Source organism: Falco biarmicus, chromosome 5 (assembly GCF_023638135.1).
Source record: "Falco biarmicus isolate bFalBia1 chromosome 5, bFalBia1.pri, whole genome shotgun sequence".
NCBI classification, from domain to species: domain Eukaryota; kingdom Metazoa; phylum Chordata; class Aves; order Falconiformes; family Falconidae; genus Falco; species Falco biarmicus.
The window spans coordinates 86,856,665-86,877,349 of NC_079292.1; positions in this window are offsets into that span (position 1 = coordinate 86,856,665).

Here is a 20,685-nt window from a genome sequence, read left to right on the forward strand (position 1 = left end):
GGAGAGCTTGCCGAGGGAGCAAGCCAGCTCTGCAGCAATGTTACACCGAGAGTAATGGGGAAGTGAACAATCTGTTACTTGATCTACAACTTTTCAGGTCCCCCCTCCTGCAGCACCACCCCTCATGTAGCTGTTTTGATCTTATGTCTTCATGTCAGCTCACCAAACTGCTCACCACCACCACCACCCCCCCTTTTCCATGGCTGTGTAATCACTGGCTGAAGACATTTGCACTAGGAAGGGACAACTGGCCACTTTTAACTACAGGCAACAGCTTTGCTGCTCCAGGGCATGAACGTGAGAACCAGCTGTAATTTCCAAGTTGCTGCCAAGGATCAAAATCAATTAGCCATTTTGAGGCTAACAAACACTTTGCAATTCCTTCTGTATCTTCTTACAACCTTACAAAGGGGTCATGATCCACTTTGGAAGAACTTTCATCTACTTCACAGGCAGGATGGAAAGGGAGATGTCCCTTCTTCCTACATGGAAGAGGCTGTAAAGCCAAAACCTGTGAGGTTATCCTTCCCTGAAAGAAGGAACTGTTCACTGACAGGTCAGATAAGCAGGGCATATCACGAAAACCTCTAGAGCCAGTAGAATTCACCATCACTGTATCCATATGGACCATTTTGACTTGGACTGAGAAAAATGGAGGGTTTTTTTAAAATCAGTCTGAACATAAATCTGAGTGACTCCTTCCTGAGGACGGTTTATTCTGCCAGCCCTAAGCCTCCTTCCCCGCTGACCCCAGCAGCTACACAGTGCAGAGCTCCGTGGCTGTCGGTGGGCAGACCGCTGCTATGCCGTGCCACACGCAGGCACTTTCCCCCCTGCGCAGCACCTGGGAATCTAACACGCCAGGACAAAACAGTCCTGAACAAGGAGAGGGCTGCAGGTATCTTCTGCTCTGTTACTGGCTTGAATGGAGCCCGTCAGGCCATCTCTAAAAAAAAACCAAAACCCAAAAACCAAACCCAAAAAGTGTGTGGTCCATCTCAGTTTCACAGACAAGTTTTCCTTACAGCCGTCAGTCTTGCTGGCACGCAGAGAGTCTGTGGGCTTGGAAGAGTCCGGGTGCGAGTGGGCACACAAGTAGGTGAGCATGCTCCCGTCCTGACAGGTTATCCACTGCTGGTAAGAAATCAGACATTGCTAAGGCGATGTGTAGGACAAGCGTGCATCCAGAGAGCTTGTGGAAACCCATTTTGTAGCTCAAACACAGATTCCAGCTACGAGGATTACTCATGCATACTGGGAGTGTTAGGGTGTGGGTGTGTGGGTGTGCGTTCATTCCCCCGTGCATGTGCATGTGCGTGCATGTGCATTCATTCCCCTGCCTCTTCTTCATGCTTGGAGATCACCTGGAAGTTAAAACGCTGTTTCTCTATGCAACACCAAAAATACAATCCCTTCTCCTATCTGGCGGTGCCTCCAGCCTTTGCACACACAGACCCCAATCCCATTGTTTTCACAGTAGGAAGACGCTCTGTTGGAAGTGCACTAGATGGCAGCGTTCCTTCTGAATCATGGCTGAGCCACTGCTCCACCATGATCACCTCCCTCAGAAAGCCAGGCCCTAACAAGTGTTGACATTGTCACTCCCAGGGTAGTCTTCCAAATTCTGCGTTTCCAGCCTTTGTGTCTTTGAGATGGAAAAGCGCATCCTGCCTCCTTGAGTCCCTTCTGCTGTCACCTCTAGGAGAGCCCTCCTCATGTTCAGTTGCTCGCTGTCGCTTCTTGCTGTTGAGCTCTCAGAGCCAGTGCCGAGCCCAGCAGCTAGTTGTGTGTCTGCAGCAGAGGGGTATGGCTCGGCTGTTGCTTAATCTTATTCAGACTGAGTTTAACAGTAAATTTTACAGCAGTTTCCCCCGTACAAGCTTTGATCTGTTGTCTCTATCACTCTTCAGCATTTTTTGGAAGAGAAGGTGCTTCTTTGATATATAGATATGAACTTGGAACTTTCAGGTTAAGACATATGGCTTTCCAGTATGGAGTCAAGGATATTTTTACTCTGAGATGCTGGGGATGCCCAGAATCAGCATACCTTACCAAGGCAAAACTCTATTAACTGCAGTTTGGGAGAGGGTAAATAATTTTAATAGCCTGGTCTCATATTTGAACTTGCTCTATCCACTCAGAGGGGGATTCCTGTCTGATTCGTTAGCATTGCTCACATCTAGTGAGAAATGGAACTTCAGCCAGCACTCTTAACTGTGCAGGTCTGCCCCTTTTTGTCCTCAAAGTAAGGCTTCAACTCATTTAGCAGGTGTGCTTTTAGGAGGGAAAGCAGCTCTAAAAGGAACTGCACCCTTCATCTGATGTAGAAGGGATGATGAGGGTTGAAAGCAGCTAAGGAGAGGGAAAGAGCAAAGCAGTGCTCAAACTGTCTTGATTGACTTCTACACCTCGTAAGGCAGGAAAGTTGTAGAAGGCAATCATTTCGGAGGGAAACCTGACGGTGACGTTAAACAGATTCCAAATGGCTGAATGACAGAAATCCAGTCACCATAGTCTCTGCTGAAAAGTGGAAGGTAGAACTGATTCCCTGGTAATAAATCCCCGAGAAGCCCCAGCACTGCGCTTGCACCCATGGCTGAACACCACCTCCTGTTCAGTGCAACACCTGCACTCAGCCTGTTCTTGCAGACACTGGAGGAAGACATGGGATGTAAACCCAGCCCTCACACTGTACAATCAGCCTATAAAGACAACACAAGCATTTCCAAGACCTAAGCCAAGTCCCAGCCCCAGTGCCCACCTAAGGAAGAAAACTGAGCTGGCGTAGCCTTCACCCAGGCTCTGGGCTCAGGTTTCAGCCCAGGCATTTATGTAGAAGTAGAGGATATGGAGACATATTTTTTCCCCCTCCAAGTAAACCACCCCAAATTATAGCGTTTTCTGTTTGAACGCATCTACACAGAGCACTTTGGATGCAAACACGCCAAAACAAAAATACAAAAAACAAAAAAACCCAAAAATACCCTGCCAGCAGCCCTACACGATGCACCAGATGACCTGCCTAGACCACAACACCCAGGAGCTTGGAACCTACATCCCGAGGGTACCCCTCAGGCTTCCTGCAAACCACCATCTCCTGCAGCTGCATGCCATGGTGTCCCTTCGGTGGCCAGAAATACTAGCCCTTCTGGGGTCGTTTCTGGTGGCTAACATCGCTTGCCTCCGTAGCCAAGAGAGGGCAGCATCCTCCCTCAGCTGGGAGCTGCCGGGCCACACATCTCTCTAGGAACCGGCGCGCCTTATCAGATGGCATTTTAGAACAGACATTCATTTTAAGACTTTGTGCATCTGTTTATAGAGGTATCCACCGATTCACACCTTGGAGTTGCTGGGGACAGTTTATCACACCTATAAACAAAATCCAAGCCAATTCTGGGTGTGCCATCCCCAGCTGCCCATGCCTGCCGTTATCCCAGCAAGAAGGCGTGGCAGTCTCCTGGTAGCCAGCATCCCTCCCCAGGTGGTGGCACAGCGGGAGAGGCAACTGCATCCCTATTTCAGAGGGTATAGCTTTACACTACAAGGTGGTGGGGCTGGAGGGGAGGCAGAAGAGAAGAACAAGTGGGCAGATGCTCTACATTTTCGTTACTGGTTTTTATTCATGCATAAGTAATACCCAAACCAGACTTCAGGAAGAGCAGCCAGTAAATGGAAATAGAAGACTCCAGCATTTAGCAACTGCTTGCAGACCAGATGGGGGCCTCTGTTTCCTAGAACACCATCTCCTCCACTTATCTGCATAATCCACTGAGGTAGGTGCCTGTGGAAGCCCACACTGGTGCTCATACTGTCTGTACATCTGGCAGCCTTCAAGCACTGAACTCCTGATGAGCTCCACGGAGGTGTGGTGCAGCTGGAAAAATCCAGCCTGTGCTGCAGCAAGGGAGAAAATATACAAAAACTTTTCCCTGCTCAGGTTCCTCCTGCAACAGGTGAGAAGGCAAGAGAAAATGCAGATAGCTACTGCTGCACAGCTCCCTGGAATAAAGAAGGGGACTGACCACAGAAGGGGTCTCCATCCAGGGAACTAGCACTTACTTGTAAACTTGGGAAAAGGGAATAAGCCCATGCTGGCAGAGATTTGCCAGCAGCATTTCATTTCAGAGCTCCTGTGGTATGCTTCTTATTGGCCTAATTAACGAGCTTGAAAGACTAGGAGTCACAAGGTTCATATGTAAAACAGATGGTAGACAGGACATCAATAAAGCTCTTTTAGATTATGCGGGAAAAAAGCAGAAGCTTTTGCATGAAATAATTTCAAGCAAATGGCACTTGATTTACAGCCCTAACACGGCACATTATTTATACTGTTGCAAACTTTTAAGAATGTGAGCTTCTCACTGAAGATGAGCTTAACTACAGCAGTAGAGGAGGGTGGGTTGGATCTAGTACTTAAGAACGTTGCATCACTGTGCAAGAGAAGAAGGTCTTGCTGCCAGCTCTGCTGCTGACCTGACATATACCACTTCACCCCTGCCCTTCTGCCAGCCTGATTTAAAAATGGGAATACTGCCTTTATATAACGCTTCGAGATCCTTTTAAGCTATGCATGATTAATTATTCTTACAGACAGAGGAAAATGAAGGATTGTTCATATCCTCCAATTTTGTGAGTACTGCTATATTTAAGTCTGGAAATGCTTTCACCATTTTGATTAGAACAATTTCAATGGAAAGTCAAGCTGAACCACTGTGCACTGAGACACTCAAACACTGCACAGCTCACCGAGTCATCTCTGACTCAGAGCAGTAAACACAGGGGAGGACTTAGGCACCGAAAATACACAGGTGAGAGCCAACAGAATTGGCATTTATCACACTGTACTGGGGACACTGCCCCCCACTGTCATTAGAAACAGTGTTTAGATGGCAAATTTTAGATTAGCAGAGTTTACACCACCATGCCTGTGGCAGTAAAACCTAGACAGCTGGAGGGATCCAAACAGCCGTGAAAATATATTATAGATAGGCACATCCTAGCCACTAGACTGCACGCCTGAAGGCCAAGGACCGGTTTGTACTCGGTCTGCTGGTGCATAGCGTCACACCACCACAACCACTCACACTCCCAGCAGTAAACGAGCACTAGGATGCGAGCATGTGCTACACTTCCCATTTTATTTAATGTAACAGGCTTGGCTCTCAGCTTCACTGTCACCGTGACATTGGATGCTGGTTTGAAGCATGAAGAGAAAATCTCTCTGGGACAACTGCAGTCGCTGCGTAACAAACCCAGCGCTCAACTGGAAACCATGAAGTGAGAGTTTAGAAAAAGCTTGGTTTGATCTATTGACCAGACCTATTGAAGAAGTTACTGCTGATTGAAAGGCAGCCAGGAGCATTCAGAGCTTGGTCTCATGAGAAGCTGCGTATGAGCAGAACAGTGCTGTTTCTGCAGCCTGTGCCTGCTGGGGCCACAGAGGATGCTGGATGTGCTTTCTATTCCTGGGGGGAAAAGGCCCCATGCTCAGGTATTTGTCTTTACCTAAAGGCCCAATCATGGCTGATTTTAGCAGAAAGATAGCCAAGGCACACCACACCCAATAATTAACTTTTGTACTGATTGTGGCAATGGCCAGAGCAGAGGTCATCTGATACGCCTGTCCCCTGTGAAACACAGAGAGACGTGAGGATTTGCAGCTCTCAGACTTACTTCAGTGGGAAGCAAAGATATTTGGTGTGCTGAAAGCAAATAAGATCAGTGGTTTTCCTGTGTTTCTTAAAAGTGCTAAAGGGATCTGGTTCATTCAAGCCACAGGAAGGCACATTAATATCCGATAAGCTTTTGGCAGAGCACAGACCAGCAGTAAAACACTTGCCAGAAGGGTTGAAATGCAGAGACTTGGGACTAGGCAGATCCAGTAATAGGCTGGAGCACCTATAGTGGCAATTAGACAGAAGCGCACAGGTCTAAATGCAATTTAATACTCCTAATCTCCTTTCCCATCGTACATCCACACCGCCAGTCACCAAGACCGTAGGTCTCCTCCCTCCAGAAGTCCATAGGTCCCTTTAGCCCAGTTTCCCAAAACTGCAATGTTCACAGTGCTACTTGTACAAAGCTATGGGCAAAATAAACCCCTCCAAAGTCAAGTCCATCCCACTGCCTTTTCCACAGAGGGGATGACGAACGAGACCACCACACAACTGAATCCCTATATAGGTGACATGAACTTGCACATCATGGAGCAAGTTTAGCTTTACTTCTCTGCGTGCCTGATGGAGCACCTCTGTGCTGAGCTCCTGCCTCACCCTGACTGGAGCTGAAGAGGTCGGTATGTACCCTTAGAACCTGCGTTCCCCCAGGTCATGCACAACTACTGTGACCACAGGGCTGTTCTGCAGAGAATCCCCTTTGGATGCATTAAAGGAGAGGAATGATCACTTGCTTACTCCTTTGACAGGCACAGCAACACACACCTGTGATCAGCAGAGGATCTGACAGCAGTGCACATGTGAGATGGGTCCTGCCCTCTGCCATAACTGATTTGTCTTCAGTAATAACAGAGGGACTGTCTTCTGTGGGGCCACGGGGGAATTGTTTGCCTCTTTTAAAGCCTCTGCCTCCCCTGGTGTCTTTTTGTTTCCTGACCAGAGACGAAGCAGCCCAGCCCTGAAGCCAAGACACCTGCAGAAGGTACCTTCTCAGCACTGAGGCAGCAGCAAGCTGGGGCCTCCACCACGTGGCATCCCTGCTGTTATCCCCGTAGAGTTAAATCCCACTATTGGAGCGGAGAGTTCTAGACAAGCAGATGGGCCTTGCTATGTGTAATGACTGCGTGGGCAGGGGTGAGGACTTGCTCACCCCCGCGCTTCCCATTTCCCTAGCTTTTGGCAGTTGCCTGCTGACCCCAAGCTGTGCCCTGGTTCAGTGAGCAGGTTTCTGTAGGTCTTTCCGTGCCATTTATCTCCCCTCAGACATTGCACAGGGAGCCCAAACCTAAGCCAGGAGCCTGGGCTCTACTCCAAGGGCCAGGATAGCGGGGCGCCGCAGCACCCACGTCCCTACGGGATCCCGCTCTGCACAGCGGTGAGCCACGCGGTCTGGTGACTAAAGCACAGATCTGGGCATCAATTTCTACCGCCAATTCCAATATTGACATCTTGTGTTATTAGCTAATACTTGCAGACAAAAAGGACATCAATGGTTTATTGCTTAAGCACGCTCAGCAGCGAGGGCTATTCTCCCAGTGAGTACTCCCAGCATCCAACACACCAGCCCAAGGCAGCTCCCCGTTTAGTAACATTTCCTTATATACGTTTCCTTACGTTTGCTTTCACTGGCTCACCTTTCATTATAATTACGCAAGTCTGCATAAAAATAAGATCTGTTTTTTATGGAAGTTCCTCAGTTGCAAGCAGCAATGCCCCTTCTATTCTCCAGAAGATATTTGTAGTAAATAATTGTTGTTTATATGGTGGCATCTTCCCCCACTCCAAAATTCTCAATGAAGTAGAGGAGGACGTGTTGCTTACAGCACAGATACTTCTGAAGCAGAATCCACTTACTCAACAGTGCTTAAAATCTAAAGCTTCAGATAAAAGCTGACAAATAACCTCATTTGGGGTTGAAGTGGAAGGGAAAGTGCAGCTAGACATCCGATGTTGTAGTGCCAGTGCTTTATAAGTGCTACAGGAATCGCAGTGACTAAACGGTCAGAAACCCCATTTCAGGTTTCATGCAAGAGATCACACTGTCAGCACCAGCAGTTTATTTAAAACTAGGAGGAGGTGTATGTGGGAGGCCACGGATGTATTTTAAAAGGTAAATTACAAACATTAATATTAGGAGATATATTTTTGTTTCTATTCTGCTGAACAGGAGGTTATTAATTTTGTACTGAAGAAAGACTCATACATTCCATTGCAAGCAGATTGATATTTCGCTGGGACACAGGAAGCAGAAAATAGAATCAGCTAGGAAAGGAAACCTAAGCTAGATGTGTTTCTTGTTTAACCAAGAATTGATTCATCCCCTGCCCCCACTCCTGATAAAAACCCCCACGATGTATACATGTGTGCCAGCACCAGCATTATAGGTGGGAAAAGGTGAAGAATTCAGATCTTGCTAGGCAGGTATCATGTGAATATTCACTTGCTAGATACTACAGACAGTAGCCAAACATTTCCAGTGTTGAAATCCCAAAGTAAAGTTAAAAAAAACCCCACCCAAAATCTCAGCAGAGCAAGCAATATCCACAAAGCGGGACTTTCCACATCTCAACTTGCTACTCAAAGTCCTACAGATGTTTCTTGCTACCCTTGCACATACCTTAGTTGCACAGGCTACCTGGACGGCACCAGCCCTCTGCTGCTCGGCACAGACACTCAGCCACACTGAGCTGCTCAATGCCTCTTAAACCCAGGCCCTTGACTGGGACTGGAAGTGATCAAGGAGAAGAGCCGCCTCCTGGGTGAGCCCTGACCTGGCAGGTGTGTCTGGATCCCACAGAGCTAACACGACACAGCTGCACGACGTGGTGCCATTGCTGTCATCGGTGAATGTACCCAATGCTTCAGATACTCACTGTGGTGTGAGGCACCCAGATTCCACTCTTGGGCGGGGAAGGCTGCAGAGGCTACTCTGCGTTTAAGCATTTAGTAAAAGCCCCCTTTCCCTCCTTCTGCTTTGGCGCTAAAGCCCAGTAAAAGCCCTTTAATCACAGCATTTCCTATTAGTTCCTTTGGGCGGTTTCCCGCAGCATTTCCTGTTAGTTCCTTTGGGTGGTTTCCCGTCAGGCTGTGGTTTCCTAATTGGTGAAGCTGCCCGGAGTGGAGGCTGGAAGCCCTCCCTTCACTCCACCAGTGCCAAGACAAGCGGCCGTACACCCAGCTTCTGTGTTTTGCTAAGTTGATTTTCAACTGGGTCAGCCCTGTGGTCCAGTTTCCTTGTGCCCCATGAACGCATGTGACTGAACAAGGGATGGAAGCTGAGGGGGGAAAGACGGCTGAGGGTGCCCCTTTTGTCAGCAGCCTGCTTTTGCAGCAACTAAACCCGATTACGGTGCTACAGCACTGCTGTGATGCCTTTTCTGAAGGGCATCTGGTGCAGGGTCTGGAGGCACCTTCTCAATGGAGAGTCTGAACGCTCTCCGCATCTAGCTCAGTTCTTTCAAACAAATTGGTCTTGAAGTGTCATTGTAAATGTGCCCTAAACAGCGAATGAATTTATTGTGCAAGGAGGAGAATAATTCATAAGTGGGAGAAATACAAACTGATCTTGTTGACCAATTAAGTTAGTGGGAAGTGGCAGTTTCAACAGTCTGATGATGCTTCAGAGTTCAGAGGCCAGGAAAGCATGGTAAGAGTTGCAGTATGTGATGTACATCTAAGACACTTATTAAAAATAAAGGGAAGAAAGAGTCTGAAGTTTCCTACTATAAACCCACCAGCACTTAAATTTAACTGCTGAAATCCAGCTCTGCCCAGCTCTGCCATAAAGCAGCATTGCTTGGGATGTTGGGCAGTTTCCTAGAGTAAGAAATCCAAAGCCAAATGTTTCTCCTCAAAAAGCACCATAATTTTCTGCTTCCCCAGCACAGGACCCAGATGGGACCAAGACAACAATCTTCCTGCATTGCTTCTGGTACATGTCATTAATTTAACACAAGGGATGTTGTTGATCGACACCAGTTTTTCAGCCTTCCAGTGTCATTAGCGATATGGAATCTGCTGTGGAGTCTGGTACAATGCCTTGTTTGCTGTAGCTGTGCTGCATAAAAAGAGAAAGTCCAGCCACCACAGTTACAGGCATGCATGAAATGTTTGTTCTTTAGCATGACTCATAACGCAGAGCTTGTGTTCACATGTGCCTGAGCTTTCACAGCAAAGCTATGTCTACATTATGAAGCAACATTTGTTCAGCATAGCAGATTTTCCACAGCAGAGAAATGAACATTCTTTCGTGTTCCCTGCTTTGCTGATGATCCCTCCTGCTTTCAAGGAGCTAGGACATCCATGTATCTCAAATACAGAAGTCATCCACCATCAATGCGGTAAAAGAAGAAATCTGGGACCTTCTTCCTGTGGGGCTGGTCCGAGGCAGTGACTGAAAAATGGAAAAAAAAACCCCACACCACCTCTTCTCTGGCTTAGGATGTAGAAGCAGATGACAAACATGGCATGAAAGAAAGTTTGTTCCACCAACGGCTAATGAACCTCCCCTGGTTCCTGGGACTGAACCTCTGGTACCCATACCTGCTCCTGGTACCCTGGCTGGCTGTCGCCTCCACACCCTGCGCAGCTTCCAGCAGCAGCCTTACCAGGTCCGTCTGTCAGGCTCCGCTGCTCCCTGCCTCCTGTCTGCCTCCCAAAGCTACATAAATGGATTGCTGTCCTTCGGTGCTGATGCTCTCTCTGCTAATGTTTGTTTCATGCATGCTAATGAGAAGACCAGTAAGAACAGATTTATGTTTGGCTCAGCCCAGAGGTAACACGCATGAAAACGCTGACACAAATGCTTGAATAAAAGGGATTTGAAAATCAACATCCCCTACTGTTACCAGCTACAGTGTAATCCTTTTCCAGGCCTGTTGGGAAATGTCCTCGGAGAAGCTCTGACATCAGTGCAGCTGCTTCTCTCCTCAGCGGTTCAAGCTTGCTTTCACATTTTTGACCGAGGCAAAAAGAAATGGCAGGGACTGTGCATGTGAGAGAGATTACCTTCATTTCTTAAACTTCGTTTTGGAGATAGTGTTGTTTATATTTCTGAGAATTAAATGGGAAACGGAAGCGGATAAAGGGTGGAAGCTAAGTAGCTAACTCCTAGGCACTTCTTCTGCATTCTTGCATGCTAAAGGCCTCGCAGCTCAGCCTTTTGTCTGATCTGCTGTGGTTTCTCATATGGTCGCATCTCGGCTCTCTTGCAGTCAAGTCTTTCAGCCTGTCAGGTAACGTGCAGAAATGCAGCGGGAGGATGCGAGGATACACATGATAGTAACTGCTTTTTCTCACCGTGTGTGTTTTTAATCCCACAAGGTATCTCTTTGCTGCAGCTAGCATTAGATGCGGCTCCAGTCTTCCTCTTTGAGCAAAGAAGGAATATCTAGGAATGTCGATGCTGGCCGTCTGCTGAGGAAGGCAGCGCAGCTCCCTGGGAGTCTGAGTGACTCCGCATTTGCGCTCCCTCGGAGACCGAATGGCATCCCATGGGATTAGATGAGTACTGACAGAAGGCATTTAAAAATATGAAGGCGGCTGCCAAAGCCCAAGTCCAGGACTGCAGTCCTTTGTCTCGATCTGTGCAACTTGCACGTTGGCTGGGGTGAAGCAGGGAGCCCTGGGAGCTTTAGTATCTCCGGATAAATGCCATCCCAATAACCCATCCCTACCATGTAGATTCTTGGAGGCTCCACGTACTTTAGTCCTTTTGCATTTGTCTTTGCTAACAATATCACTTAGACTGGACTATAAATAGGCAAATCTTTCCTAAAATGCTGAGGGTAAAATAAATGAGCTGTCTAGGCTTCCCCCACAATGAACCTAAGAGATGGAAGAGCCCCCCATACTAACTAATGCACCCCGTTTCTCCTGGGATGGAGTGAATTACTTTCACAACATGCTTTATTCATTCTGTTGAATATAGTAGGGACCTAGGGGGTAACTTAGATCTGTCTTGCTTTCAGATCGCATCCCCTCCAGGTGGGAGTGGTGTGAGCATTGTAAGAAGCGCTGTATCTCCATTGGAGAGACGGCCAGCGGGAGCCTGGATGCTTGGAAGATCTCAGTCCACCAAGAAGGCAGATTCATTCCATTGCCCCACTGAAAATCCCACTAACTGTACACGCAGCAAGTATGTTTTGGACACTGAAAAGCAAGTGTTAGGTAATAACTCTTCGCAGATTACTTAAAATTTGTAAGTGGTTATAAATAATGAATAGGTACACTTCAGCTTTTAAAGCTAGCTATGTACTCCGAAATTTAAAGCTTCCATTCAGCAAAAGTGTTTATTTAGTTTCGGAGAACTGCACTCTTTTTTTTCTTTTTCTTTTTTTTTAGCTAACAGATAACCTATTAAAAGAATGAATTACTATTTTAGGAGCTGTAACAGCTCTACAGTAAATAGAAACCTGTACCAAATTTCTTTTTGGTTGTCTATCACTGTGTGTGACATTGCTGATCGATCCTGTCTCTCTTGCCAACGTGAGGGTAAGGAGGCATTTGTGTCCATAGAGATGGCCTCTCCTGTCCATCCAATCACATATGATTCAGATGACCTTGGAAAAGTCACCTGAAAAACAAATAAATTACTTATTGCATGTCATCGTAGATCTAGAGCTCCAATCTATAAGGCACCTCTGGAGATGCTGACTACTAGCATTTCAATGAAAATTGAGGGTACTCAAAATTAGTTAAAACTTTATAGATTTGACCTTGTGGGATTTGATCGAAAGCCCATTAAAGCCCAATAGAAAGACTGACCATCTTCAGCGGGCTCTTGATTGGTTTGCTAGAGAGGAACCCACAGGTACAAGTCAAAGTAACCATGCTGAAGAAAGGACCTCAGCAGACCCTTGATGCTGTCAGCATCCTGTACGGTGATTTCTCTACATGGCAATGTGAAAAAAGACCTGAAAAGGAACCACCTGTCCCCACCACACCACGTCTCTTGCCTGCGTGACCTTTTTCTGCAGGTCTTTAGGTATTGCACTTCATACCAGTATTTGTCTGTATCTAATGCTTCTGTACCCATCACCAATGCATGGGGATTTGATATGATGCAGTACTTACTCCTGGTGCAAGCCCAGGCTGCATTATCTCTTCCTGGGATCAACAGGAGTCAAGCGCTACCCAGGTTGTGCCTAGTGAACCAGAGCTGGAGATCAACACCCACACACTGAGAAAAAATGAGGATGTGTTTATATACATTGTTAGCATTTTCTGAGGTAAATATTGATTCACTCCACTAAGTTGACAATTAGGGTTATTTTCTTTTCTGGTGCAGCTTTTTTTTCCTGGTTGTTTGGCTTTTTTTTTTTTTTTTTTTTTTTTTTTAAAGGAACTTTCAGTGTTCTCTGATTTGCAAAAGAATTGCTAAGGTAAATATGAATTAATGAAGGCATCCCTAACTAGATGTAATTTTCACTCCCTGTCTGGCTTACTTTGCACAATAAAGGACGTGGCAGAAGTCATGAAGGATTTTGTCAGACCTGTAAATAATGTTGTTACATAATTGTCTCCCTCCCTCCGTCTCCATTGGTGTCCTTAAACAGAGGGATCAGCACCACTTACATAACCCATTCCCATTTTCCTCTTCCTTCTGGCTGGAGTCTTGGGACTCCATACCTTCATACTCCCCATACCTTCAGCAAGCTTCCTTCTTGCTTCTCTATCCCTGGCAATGTCCCAGCAGCAGCTAACCCTCCCCTTGGGACCTGCTGCCAGCTACAGCCTGGTGGGAGCCAGGCTTTGGGATGTGTTTGTGGGTGGCGAGGGAGGCAGGGGCTGTCCCTGCTTGGTATCTCTTCCTGGACCTGGTCAGAGACAGGTCATCCACCGACCCCACCTGGAGCCTGCATCTTGCCTGGCTAGGGCACCATTGCCATGCTAGTTCAGGATGGGTGCTGTGCCTCCTTGGGCTGACCTTAAAATCCATGGAAGTGGTGGGTTTGACCCAGCTTGTACGGTAAAGCTCTTATGGTAAACCCCAGACTTTATGGCCACTATCCTTACAGTAAAGATCAGGGCTGCCCTGGATGTTGAGAGCCCAGGACGTCCCGTGTTGGCCACTCTTTCCTCACAGCAACACCATGCACAGCCATTTTCTTCCAGATCCTTTTTGACATTAAGCTGCTTCTCCCCACTCTGCTGAGGAAGAGAGCCAGGGGAGGAGATACCTTGATTTGGAGGATTTGATGCTAACAGCTTTGGTGAACTCTGTTGCGTGTCTGCCCTCCAGGCATGGGTGTCCATGGCTGTTGGGTGGGCTCTGCAGCATCCCTGATCCAGCCCCAAGGAGCCAGGCAGGATTCATGAAGCTCCCGCTGCTCTACTTGGTCCTGGATCAGGGTCTTCAAGGGATCCTCCAGCCTCTGCTCCTCTCTTCTGTCACTGCTCCAAAAGGGCAGTCAGATGTCTAAAGGGACTATGTCCACAGGATATTACAAGCCATTCACACTGGCTCTGATAGAAGCAGAGTATTGTAGTAAAATGATCCTCTACGGTCTCAAAGGTATTAAAAAAAATAATCTTCTGGGGAGAGTATTTTGACAAATACCTCATTAAAAACCCCAGAATCTCACACTGCACCAGTTTATGTAAATCCCAAGGACAAAGGAATGTTTAACTTTTCACGTACCATAAATAAACCTGTTAAACTAATACATCTCCAAGGAATAATAAAATAAGCAAATACAGTAAATACATTAGTTCTGCTCCACTTTTATGTGAGAGGTGCTTTCCTTTGTCTGCCAGACAGGCATGTCTTTCTGGAGGGGAAAAAAGGGAAGTTGTTATTGATGAAAGGTGGCAGCCTGTTTGAATCTCGGGAAGCAAAGTCACGGCCTTCAATCGAAGGAGCGGCCAGAGCAGGCAGAACACATGGGAGGTAATGGAAAAAAAAAAAATCAAAGGGAAAGGAGGGAAGTCTACTGGCCAAAAAGGAGCATGAGGTGGACACCAAATACAGCTCCGGGAATGGCATTTGTTGTTGTTTAGAAGGATTTACAAAGTTAGTGTACACTGCCTCTCTTCTCAGCAAATAGGGAAGAAGACTTGGACCTTGTAGTTTTAAGAAGATCTCTCTTTTCTCCATTTCTGGTTATAGCCATCTTCGTCCCCGCAGAAGAAGGTTTTGAGACCTGTGTCACAAAATGAAAGGACATGGAGCACAGAACATTTTATACTGACCTGCTGCAGGTAAATAAGAGAGAAAGGGTGTTGGGTGGCCTTCACTGCTGACAGCCAATGGCAAGAGCTCTGATGGGCAGACTCAAACCCTGGGCACCATTTCGGCCAAATTCAGGTCAGGATGTCTCCAATTCTGGCTGTGTCAAGTTGGGGCAGACCTCCAGCATGCAGGCAGGACCTCTGCAGACAGAGGATGTGAGGGGTTTGTGAGACAAAAGCCTGAAAGAAAGACCTTTACCTTTGATAGCTCTTAGCCTCACAGACTGATTTCTCCATTCTCAACCTCACAAGTAAACACGACAGTTATGAGTTATGCTGAGACCTTCAGAAGAGATGGAGGAGTGTGCATGTCACAGCACTCTCCAAACTATCAAGCTGCAACAAGGCCTTTTACCACCTCATACCAGCACACTCTTCGTACAGTCCCTCTGCTGCCTTCTCCTCATCCCACCTCACCCAGGGCACGTGTTGTCTCTCCTCTTCTTCCTTGGCTGCTCCCTCTTCATCGGCTCTCAACCAATTAACAGAACCAGCCACAGCTGCACCTTATCTACATCGTCCAACCCGCCGCCCCTGAAGCCAGCCCACAGCTGTATATTATCAATGCTAATTAACTGCCTTCATTCCTCTACATGTGGGTACCTGCTAGTTTCCATGTTGGACAACAAGCACAATAAAGGGACTGAGCGTGAAATCTGTGAGCAGCCTGGATGCAAACGAAAACCTTTCTATCCTATGCTAAAGGACAAGCTTGGGACACCCACAGAAACCTAATCTTGCCCCCACCAGTGTAAATCCCCAAGTCCCCAAAACATAGGTACTGTAGCGTACAGCGAGCTTCTACAGTACGTGCTGTCACTGCGCCTTCACGGTGACACATAGGCTGGGTGTGAGGAGGGTGCTGTGCTCCCAGCAGTACACTTTGGGAAGGACCACCGTGCCTTAGAGGTTTAGTTCAGGAGGTTTTACAGAACAGCCGTTCTGCTCACAACAATATAAATCCCTATACCCTTACAACAAACTTAAGAACTATTTTAAGACCAAAGGTTTACTAAAATGTTCCATGGAAAAGGACACAGGGAGATGGGTCACCACCATTAATATGCTAGGTTGCTGGTACAGTAGTACTTTTTTTTTTTTTTTTTTTTTTGGGGGGGGAGGGGAGGGGGAAGGGATGGGAGAAGACCCAAATAACCACTAAACCAAAACAAGAACACTAAAAGAAAACTTGTAGGGAAAAAGGACACACACACCCCCCCCCCACTGAGTGGTTCTAGCCAGTCTGACCAGTGGAAGACATCCCTGTTCCTGAATCCAGGGATCAGTTTAACCTTGAGCGCGTGTGGAAAACATGCCAGCCAGGTAACAGAAAATTCAGTGCCAGTAGGGATGCCAGCATGCCCTGCCTGCATTGAGTCACTAGTTACAGGCAGCATTAATTCTTCTCTCACCCTGCAGACAATTAAGATATGAGAAGTGGGGGGGGAATTTCTATATTTGGCCCAGACGGGCCACCGGAGGAAGACAGACACATGAAATTAATACAATGCAAATATGATGCAAACACTATTGATCTGGTGTCCTTTCAGCCCCTTGAAAGTACCAAAACGTGAGACACCCAAGGGTTTTATCACAGGCTGGCTTTCCTAGCTGCAGGGATTCTTCTATCGAGCTGTGGATTTCTTTCCATATGCTTCTAGGTCTTGGTTTCTCCCATGGAGCTGTTACTAAAGTTGCTCCAACTAAAGCATGTGCTTTTCCGTGATATGGATGCTTATCTTCTTCCTTTCCAGCAAAAAGAAGGAACCTTTTTTTTTCTTTCTTTTTTTCCCTAAAGGCTTATGGAGGTGGAAAGTGATCTCTGCAAGGGCTTGCTCTGTGCTACTCAGTTATGTCTCTTTGTATATATAAGCCATATCTTAAGTGATACTTCGGCTTTCCCTATGTCACCTTGCATTGCACCACGTAGCCGTTCCCTTCAGCTTGTTTCTGTGAACGTGAGGGGTGCCCCTTACTGCCTTCTCTTTAAAATGCTCTTCTGAAAACGGTGTGCTCATCTCTGTCAGGGTCTTTTCTCACATGTTGCTCAGTGCAGGGAAAGGTGGTGGAGGGGAGGTGGCAGCTGCTGGTCTCCATGTAGTAGCCTCATATGTGACATACATGTTGCTCCACTCAGTAGAAAGCACTAATCTTGCCACTTAAGTACTTTTTTCCTACCATCTTTAGAACACTTATTTTTTACCCACCCTGAAATATGTCATCCCTGGTAAATCTAGGAACACTCAGCTTTGCTTTCTATGCTCTCTTTTCTCTCTGTGCTCTCTGAACAAGCTCTTTCATTCCTGGTTCTTTGAAGAGGGAGCAGGTGCAGTCCTGCTATCCACCTGAGCCATGGGGCCACTATCCAAAGGTGTTAATCCAAAGAAGACAGGCTACAGCATCAGAAATCACTCATCAGAGGCCAGACTCTATCTTCAGCAAGCCAGAGCTTTAGGTTTCTTGGAGCCATTGATCAGTGTAAGTGCAGGTCAATAGAGGCTTTTGTGTTGGCATTTAAATGTTAATCAATCACATTTTATTAGAAGTTTCTAGGGATGGGGTGGGTGGGTGTCCATGTGTGTGTGTAGCAGGTGGGCAGGAAATTCCGGCAATGCCAGGTAAGGCAGCGAGGGGGGCTGCCTGGCTGCTGCACGGTGCAACTTCAGTGCCACGGCAAAGCGAAATGGTCCTTTCCAGACTTACGCAGAACAGAGACAACAGAGCCCTAGGGACAGCCGGGAAGCAATGGCTAGTCGTGTATTTGAGCTCTGTGGTTGGGTGCTGAGTACCCCCATGGCTGGGAGCAGGAGAGTCAAAGTAGGGGGACACACACGGGGTATGCAAGCGGTAGGCTATGAAGCGCAAGTCAGCACACAGTGAGGTGGCTGCAGTCATCCAGACTTGCAGTGGTAGCCTCCATCTATCCCAGGGGCCATGGATGACATCAAGTGACTCAGTTTTAAAGTAAAGAAACGAGTGGGATGCTTGCCAGCAAGCCCCCGTAATCCTGGACTGCAAGCACAGATGGAAGGGCAGCTCAGGTCCATGCTGCTTATCAGCCAAGTGTGAACAAGAAGTCCCAGGCTGTGTGGGAGGGCTTTTGGGAGCCCCTCAGTGTCTCACAGGGTCAGCTAAGTATATATGTGGCCCATGCTTTTCCATCCCAGCACTGGAAGAAGGCATTACCTGGAATGGTTCTTTATGGCTTCGTATCTCTTCACTGTGATACAGCCTGTATAGCTCAGAAGCGTGATAAAAGCTGATCCAGAGCTCAAGTGTCTGGAAGAGGTTGGAAACCAGAACTACAGAGGGTTATTGTCCCGACTGCCATATCCCCTGCTGCTCATGGAGAGTGCCTGACCACTTCTCCACGGTGTTTGGGGGCAGCTGGGTAAAGGGGGCTCTAAGACCCATCTGCTAAGGTGCGATCAGTATCAAACTGGAGGGATGGGGCAGATTTTGTAGTTCCCAAATGGCTCTGCTGATCAATGCTGGAGCGAAAGTTGACGCAGAAATAGATGGATCAAAGCAGCATTGCAAGGGGCAGAAAGCCGTGGAAGCAGGTACATGATAGCATGACAAAGTGGTGGGAAGAAGGCACACATCCAGCAGAGGCAGAGAAGGCGGCAGAGCATAAATCCAGGGGCTCAGTGAGGGACTGGCAAATTGCAGAAAAACTCTGGAGTATATATAAAATGGGTCTTTATTGGGACTTACAGTGACATCTGCAACAACAAATGGCTGAGCCAGAGATAAAAGTCCCTAGAAAGAAGAGTATGCATCCTTCCCTCTATATAGATGTAAAAGCCCTCTTGGAAACCTGTGCTGAACTCTTTTTGTTTTATCCCTCTTATAATAGAAAAGGGAAAATTATCACCGGGAAAGGCCGAGGCATTATTTTGGTATCACATTGCCCGAAGAAAACGAGAGTGAAATATAACTGTGAATGTCATTTTATTGTCTTATGCAAGCAGTCAGACATATGCTTATGATTATTTTAATTGTAAAAGGATAGCTGCCTCTCTCCTGTTAAGGAGAAAGGAAATTCCTTTTTCTGCTGGTTGTTTGCAAGTCTGGGTTCATGTCAGTAAAGTCCACGGCACTTCCAAAAATTAGGTGATATGTGCTGTGCTGGGCAGCTGGCTTTGCCCAACGCGTTCCCTAAGAGCTGCCGTGACAGCTGTGGCTGGAGAGGACACTCACGATCCCAGGACACCTCTCAAAGGGGCCATAGCTGCCACCACAAAAGGCTCACATCTCAGATCTGGCTTCTCCTGGAGATCAACCCAAAGCTTGCAACTGTCAGAGCGCAGTACAGGGATCATGTCTGATGGAAAACATCTTCCTAGTTAGGGAAAGCCATCACGCCTTCATTTGTCATATTCTTCAGATAATTCTAGCTGTCTGCTGTAGAGGCATGTGCTGGATAAGTACAGTATCTATGCACACAGAGAGCTTGCTTCTGACAGCTCGCAGTCAAACCATCTCTTCGATCTTTGGTAATATCTGCAAGGAGCTCTGGATACTACAGTGATGGGTATTTTAGGTGTAACCATCAAAGAAGACGACCAAATGACAGGATAATAAGGGTGAACAGTACCTTCTCGGTGACATTCAGAATATGTGCAGCTTGTCCTGTGTGATGTTTCAGTGGTCGCTGGGACCCAGAAACCTCCGAGATTTCCTGAGCTTTTGTTCAGTCCGTAGCCCTGCTTTGAGCCACAAAGGCGGTCAAATGCAATTATTAGCATTGAATGCCCCTAAAGTATACAGGCTCACTTGAACCTGAAACTCAGAGAGAAACTTGGAGATGGAGAACTTTGCAAAAGAAACAGATGTAAAACGTCTGCACATCCTTTTGACTGAATTCAAGAATGGTTTTGGCTCTCAAGTACGGTGCTGGAAATCATATTGCTCCATTCTTTTCCAGTTTTCTGCCTCTGCTAATCTTACCTTATCTTGGGGAAGATGTTGATTATTTCTATGCTTTTAGTTTCTTAAAATGTAAATTAAAAGAATAGTTACCCACATTGTGATGGGGTCCCAACTCTTTATCCATTGATGTTTCTGAAGCCCTTTGGGATCCTGCATAGAAGGCATTAGAGAATGCCACTGTGATTGTTTATACGCAGGTGAGAGAGTATGTTTTAGCTGAGGTGGGAGGTGTAGGTGGAATAAGGTCAGATGCAGATGAAATGACTCAGACCTTTAGAATTGAAAAGTCATTAGTCTGTCTATCTGAAGACCTGATGTCAACTGGTGAATGTTTTGCCTGGGTTCTCATAAAGACCATCTCTCTCACAAAGGGAAGATGCAATGACCTGCTCTAAAAAGGTGTTCCCAGTAGGCTGAAGCACTCAAAGCCTATGATGCCATCAGGACATCAGTGTGTCCTGGGTGGGTAGCTGGATTTCATGAATCTGTGCTGATTTACGGGCGAGCTCTCCATCGCAGCATTTGAATCCTGCACACCAAAGAGCAGATGTAAGCAATGCAGGGATCTAACACAGAACAGCTTGGGTGACATCAGAGTGACTGTGTGCTTCTGATGGGAAATGGTAGTATCAGGGCAGAGCAGGTGTGAGTCATCTCCCAGGAGAGACAGGCAGAAAAAGGGAGATGGGGAGGGGAGGAGGAAAGCAAGGAACAGATTAGCTCATACAGATATATTCCCCTTGCCTGGCTTCCCCTCCCTTTGTGTATCCCCCTCTCCCTCCACAACACGCATACATAAGCGTGGAGATTTGACTGTTACGGCTCGATTCCAACACCCTGTCAG